The 7,145-nt window shown below is 40.3% G+C and overlaps 1 long non-coding RNA gene across 1 annotated transcript; it reads right to left on the bottom strand.

Annotated features, from left to right (window-relative positions):
• Positions 1–1,319: 1,319 nt before the first annotated feature.
• On the bottom strand, positions 1,320–5,721 carry LOC122179978. Its single transcript, XR_006178878.1, has 3 exons — positions 5,665–5,721; positions 3,902–4,038; positions 1,320–1,391 (listed from the first exon to the last, which is right to left on the bottom strand). It is a non-coding gene; the product is annotated as an uncharacterized LOC122179978 (long non-coding RNA).
• Positions 5,722–7,145: the final 1,424 nt, after the last annotated feature.

Here is a 7,145-nt window from a genome sequence, read left to right as displayed (position 1 = left end):
CAGAAGAAGCTCAGCATGCCTTTTCTGACCAGTCTCTATCCTTTCATTCACTCTTCTGCTTATATTCTCCTCCTCCAAAAGAAAGAGTTTGCTTTGCATTGCTAAGTACAGTAGCTTCCACTGAAGCATCACTCTAGTGACAGATCATAAGCAGAAATAAGTTGAAATTGGGAGAAAAAGCGAAGGGAATGAAGGGAGACACAGCATGATTGGACACAGCATTACTGGAGCAAGTCTAATTTGAGAATTTGGAATATTCCTCCATATTATTGAGGGGAGAATTAGGTTGGATGTTAGGAAGAAATTTTTTACTCAAGGGATGGTGAGGCCCTGGCACTGCTGCCCAGAGCTGTGGGTGTCCCATCCCTGGAGGTACCCAAGGCCTTGGATGGGCCCTGGGCAGCCTGAGCTGGGTGGAGGGGAGCAACCAGTCCATGGCACTGGGTTGGAACTCAGTGATCTTTAAGGTCCCCTCCAACCCTCTTTGATTCTATGATATCTTCTGTAACTTCAGGACTACAATCAAAGGGGTTCAGCTAGAAGCCTGGGATCCTGACAGAATCTAGAAAAGATGCATAGAAAGACAGAAAAAACCCTACGAGTTTCTATTTAAAAGTGTCTCTGAACTGAACACAGAGAAGGACTCTAAAGGCAACGAGTCTTCTCTTAAGTCTGGACTAAATAATTTGGTTAATTTCCTTAGCAAATTGAAAAGCTAGAAGGGACATGATTTTGTGTTTGTAAATCCCTGGGGCTTGTAAACTACAAGAAGGACAGAGCATAGCACTGATACAAGAACAGCTGCTGACATGAGCATACTGGAAGTCAGGTGAAAGATTCTTATTTATTAAAAGAGTTAGAATTTAGAATGGCACTTTAACGAGGGGAAAAGCAAAACCAGCTTATTGGATTGAGCACAATTGCATCTTGGAGACAAAAGCATGACGTAAATATTCAATTCAGTGACCAATGGACATTAATTAAATATAAAATTAATGAAAATAAATAACCAACAGTTTCACAGCTTTCTATCCTGGTAAATATCAAATACCTTATGAATTATGGAGAATATTTACTGCCGTAATGATGATGACCAACTCACATGGTAAGTTCAATGATTCTCACCACTGGGCAGCAACTATTCAAGTGGAACCATGGGTATATTTGAGGAAATGTTCTTCTATTGCCTTTCTATCACTGGATATTTACATAGGAAGGCTTTATTTTTATATCTCTGATGTAATAGCAACTAAGAGCAGCAATGCATCAATTTACTGCTTTGTTTTTAAAGATGCAATACACGCACTCTCACATCTTACCTCATCTTATTTTCTGCCTTCAATTTTTGCTCTAGAGATGCCAGTTCCTTTGCATTACTTTCCTTGGCTATTCTGTGGAAAAAAAAAAAAAAAAAGAAAGAGAAACTTTCAGAAACAGTGCTGAACATTTGCAAGCACTTCCCCTCAAATTTTTAGCAGAGCTTCTCAAAATATTCCTTTCATTAAACATTTATTAGATGGACAGAGGCAATGTGGTACCTGTGGATCACATCTCAGAAATGCACATTCTGTAGCGTTCAGCCAAACGGTGCATTACAGAGTTTCTCAGCTTCAAAACATCCATTTAAAACTAAAAGAGTTGGAATCAAAGTGCACAATTCTTACATGCATTCAGTATATTTTAGGGGAGCTCAATACAATGAAAAAAGTTGGTGGTGTGAAACCAGTGATTCTCACTCCTTCAAGATTCAAAGACAACGGGAAGTGCCTGCTCCAAATCCAGAAGGATTCACAAAGAGGTAGGAGGGGACTTTCTTCCAAAGGTTTTATTGGTTCAAATGGAAAATTGATCAAACCAGCACTCAGAGACATTTCAGTAGTGCTGCACTGTAGCCCTAAGTAATTCTTGCAAAACAATGAGAAAGTCCTATTTGTTTCTATTCCATACTCAGCAAAATTATGTTCATAATTGTAAAGTTGGGTTTCCCATCTCGGTGGGTTTTATCCATCAAAGATTGCCCTCTTTGAATGAAACCTGGCAGACTAGATTTGAAATGTCATATTAAAAAAATAAAAATCAATCTTGTGAAGCGAATGGTGGCATCCTGAACATATTACTCACCATTCTTAGAGAAAAGAAAAATTAACAAGAGATCCTAATTTTGGTTTCCACTTTGGTGACCCTGTTAAATTGACTGGGAGCTCTGTGCATCATTCACTGAAATTAAATGATTTGGGCTAGATGGACAAGGATGCTGCTTCTCAGGAGACCAGCGAAGATTCAAAGAATAAGGTTACTATGTACAAACAAAATAAAAAGTAGGATGACAGAGACTGGGAAGGGGTGATCTCTCAAACAATTTTTCTAAGAGGTTTTGTGTTGTCTGATGTAACCTGATTTACAAGTCTGAGAAAGCTGTAACAGCCCTTCCTTTCCTGTCATTAGTTTAGATTCCAAACTAGTGTTAAGATACTATCTGATGACTATTTCACTTCTGTATCTTGTTAATTCAGTTTTGCAATGTAGATTTTATTTACATTGCTCTACAAGTTGACCTCCTCTTTACCAGTGTATTTGCACTCCATATTTACATGGCAGCAGTATTTCTTTTGCCAAGAATAACAAATACACTGTTTGTATTAGATAGAAAAGTACTTCTTTCCCTACAAAGCAGGATGAATGTATTGTGTTTTCATGTTCAGTAAAAGGGAGGCAAGTGAATATTTTCTTGTATTTTATCTATAATTATATCCATAAGCTCAACAACACCGTATAACAAAACATTCCTCAGTAGGATTTAGAGAGAGAACAAGGAAGCCACATTAACACAGCCCTTTGGTGCCACACCACAAGAAAAGCTGTGCAGAATGAGGACAACTGGCAGCAAAGAAAACACACTGTATGCAATATCTGGCTCTGCTGGGTTTGGAGGACATAACTGGCTGATCCTTTTCACTTTCTCTTGCAAAGGATGATCCTCCAACAGAGAGTAAAAGCTCTTCCCCTTGCCAGGATTACCCTCCTTACTTGAGATTTTATTTTTAGAGTACAACATTTAGCATTCCTGTCCTGATTCTCCAGTAAACAGGCAACCTGGGACAGGACATCTGGGGTCAGTACACGTGGCCAGTTCCTCATCTATGGCAACAAAATCCCCAAATCTCTTCCACCAGCTGCACGTTCGGAAAAAGCTGCAGTGCCTGGACAACACTGCTCCCATCCACACCCCACTGACTACACAGTCCAAAGATTTGGTATTTTGAGAGCATTTTTGTGCACAAGACTAACCTGTTTTTACTTTGCTTTATCTGAGCAAAAGCAGATTTTCTCAGATACCATCATAAAAGGAGGATGGTTTGGTCCAAGGCCTCATACTACTGTATGGAGCTTCCAGTCAAAACCAACGTTTTTGAATTTTTACATTTTGCACTGCTACAACATCCTTATTTGAATATTTCTCATCTCATGATAAGAAACTGCAAACTCAATTAGGGTAACGGGCAGCTGACCTCTCCGTAGTATGAGGTTTCATTCCAGCCTACTGGTAAAGATCATAAACCCTTTTAAGTTTGCTTTGCTTTATCTGATGTTCAGTTCAGAATATCTCAAACCAGCAAAGAAGAGGACTGAAATTATTTACTACTGCTGATTTTGAAAGATCACATACAATAGGCTGTCTTCAAGATGTTCAGTTTCCTTCTCCAGGTTTTTTGTTTTCATCACAAGTTTTTCTAGAAATTCACGCTTCTCATCTAACAGAACAGATAACCTCCTCGATCTAACAGAAGAAAGAGATGTAGAAATGTGGCCTCAATATGCAGCAAGAAAAGCATTAGCCATAAAAATCATAAAATGACAAAATTAAAATATCCGGATCCCAAATCTGATAGGTAAAACCTACTTTGCCTCCATCTCATCTCTTCTTCTGGCCCAGTGTTTTTCTTCTTCCAGTGCTCGCTCAAGCTTCTGGTGCACAGCTTTGTTTTCCAATTTAAGTTTGTTGTTCAGGCATTCAGTGCTTTGTAGATATTTATTAGCCTACAAATAAGGTCTGCAGATGTTAGCTGAATATCCTCTCTTGTAATAATGTTCTATGCTGCTACAATGCTTTTCTTAAAAAAATCTGAACTTTTAAATAAATTGAGCTTGATTTCATACATGTAATTGACATACACAAATGTCATGTCAAGATTGCATCTCTGGATTTTCATTTCCATGCCCCCATTCAAACCAATTGGTCTGAAACAACCTCCGGGCTGTGCTGCTCCCAGACACGTGGTGCCTTCCTCCACATAGAGGCAGGGACTCCTACTGTGTGAGCCACAAGAGTGATGAAGTGGGAATGGGGAAGGACTGGCCATGAAGGAGCCCTGGGAAGGTAGGCATGCAGTATTAAAGAGGAGGGAAGTCATGTGTCATGGCTGAGGGAGACAGGGGTAGGAAGCTGGAAGAGAGAAAGGAAGTAGGAATGGGGTCCTGGCTTGTGATTGTGGGAGTGCAGGAGAACTGCGAGTGAAGTGTGCATTTAATGGAGAGAACTTGGTACTTCCTGATGCCAATATGTCCGAGTTTTTAGAATCACTGAATCACAGAATGCTTTGGGTTGGAAAGGACCTTTAAGATCATTTAGTTCCGATCCCCTGCTATGGGCAGGGACACCTCCCTCCAGCCCAGGTTGCTCACAGCCCCATCCAGCCTGGCCTTGAATGCCTCCACGGAGGAAGCATCTACAACCTCTCTGTGCAACCTGTTCCAGTGCCTCACCATCCTCACAGTAAAGAATTTCTTCCTGGTATCTAGTCTAAATCTACCCTCTTCCAGTTTAAAGCATTCCCCCTCATCCTGTCTTACCTGCCCTTATAAGAAGTCCCTCCCCAGCTTTCCAGTAGGCTCCCTTCAGGTACTGGAAGGCCACTATAAGGTCCCTCCAGAGCCTTTTCTTCTCCAGGCTAAGAGCCCCAGCTTTTTAATGAGTGGATACCTTGCTTGATATACATAAATATGGAGATACAATTCATTAACTTAAGTTAGAAATCGTCCCCAGATGGATGTGAGTAGTCTGCATAACAATAATCTCAAGTAGTAGGACTTCCTTCACAGAATCAGCAGATGGAGTGCCACAGCTAATTATCTTTCCCACACAGGCAATATAAATTAATGATATAAAGAAGCATGGAGCCAATCATCAAGAATCACTATGAAAATTCCACACCCAGATTTCCAAGTCAGGATACCAACCTCATTCTTGTAAAAAAATCTCACCACAATCTTCATGTATACATCAGTTTGTCCCATTCTTTTATTGCACATGGACTCTCTCCTAAATCAACACCCTAGTCTCAAAACCCTCTAGTTTCTTGCATCCCAGCTCACAAGACCATAGCCTCAGGTTTACACCACCTCTCAGTACCCCCTTCAGTATCATATCAACACTTTCCTGTGATCTTAGTTAAAGAGGAGATCTCACCACTGCCTTCAGAGCCTAAGCAGAGTAGAAAGCAAATGTTTGTGTGTCTTCTACATGGTTGTACCCACCAAACATAGAGGCGTGGGCAAATCAAAGCACCTAAAACATTTCACGTCCCACTTTGGACAGGTCTGTGATTGACTGTTTCATCAAAACCTGGCTTAGTAAGAACTCTGATCAGAATAAAAATCTCTTACCTTTTCAAGTTCCTGATCAAAATCCTCTTTTTCTTGTGCAATTTTTGATTGTGAAAGCAGTAACTCAGAATCAATCTGATTTCTATTAAACAAAGTCAATTTGGACATGTTAGGTGAGCACTAACACAAGATTATTAAAAGCTATCATATAATAGCTTGGGTTGGAAGGGAACTCAATGATCATCAAGTTCCAGCTCCCCTGCTGCAGGCAGGGTTGCTAACCACTAAATCAAGTAGACCAGGCTGCCCAGGGCCCCATCCAACCTGGCCTTGAACACCACCAGGGATGGGCATCCACATCCTCTCTGGACAGCCTGTCCCAGCACTTGCCACCCTCCCAGTGAAATGAATTCTTACTCTCAGGCCCTTTGATATAAATGTAAGCTATGTGAATGTCTGCATGCGTTTGAGATCTATTTCATACAGATATTCATTTACGTCCCCTAATATATCTGATGAGAATAAAACCTGCAAAAAAGTTATAGACATACAGAACTACCAGGCTTTCTACTCATAGACCTTAAAATACAAGTCAAGGAAGGCTTGTGGGCGGTATTTTCTATAGACAAACTGATAGAATATTCAAACAGCAAGCAGACAGGCCTTCCGGTAAATAAACCCTACCAGCAAGAGTTTAAAGTGGTAGAATTTGAGTATGAATTTATCTTTTTTCTTCTGATGGACGTTGTGCAATTGTATGTTTTACAGGATGCGGTCAGCACAAGAGCTGCTCCCTTCCTTTGACGATCTTCTAAACAAACTGGGAGTGATGGAAGAAACAAGAGTCAACCTAAAGAAGTGCCTCAGGAAAGAAATGCGAGGCAAAGGAAGAACAGATACCACAAGGGTGTCCTTTTGTATTAAAGGCAAAACCCAAACTGAGCAGGCTTTGAGATAATGTGCCAAATACTGTGAAGGAAAAAATTACCGGCCAGATTCTTTCTTTAACTCAGCTACTTAACTTCATCTGCTTCATCAAATAATGGAATGTGTCATGAAGGGAAAACACTCTGAAGGAAATAAAGACATTCATAACGTCTAACAGCTTCAGAAATTCAGTAGAATGAGAACAGAAGGACAATACTGTTACAATGAGGCTATAAAATTCACCACAGCCAGCGGTCCACAGTCATTCACCGAGTTGCAACTACTTTTAGGCCCTTTAAATGTCAGCATAAACAAGCTCCCTAGCACAGATCCCATACTCCAGAGGGTAAAGATAAGCAATTTATAACTGTCTGCAGAAGCAAGAGCTGTGACCAGATGGTGGCTGCAGCTCATTTCTTTCCAGTAATTACACTGTTAATTAATGGCAGTACTCATTCCACAAAGACATTAATGGATTTGTTCTGCCATCAAGAGAAATATTAAAGTTCTGAACGATACTTTTACCCATATTTCACAGAACTCTTATTTTCTTCTTTTTATGGGTTCTTAATCCATCTTATAGAGCAAAAGGGGTTCAAACAGAAATCTGAACC

This window comes from Lagopus leucura, unplaced genomic scaffold (genome assembly GCF_019238085.1).
Source record: "Lagopus leucura isolate 7727_CA_CO unplaced genomic scaffold, USGS_WTPT01 Super-Scaffold_1, whole genome shotgun sequence".
NCBI classification, from domain to species: domain Eukaryota; kingdom Metazoa; phylum Chordata; class Aves; order Galliformes; family Phasianidae; genus Lagopus; species Lagopus leucura.
The sequence above is the reverse complement of the archived record's forward strand: the minus strand, read 5'-3'. Positions and strand labels throughout refer to the sequence as shown.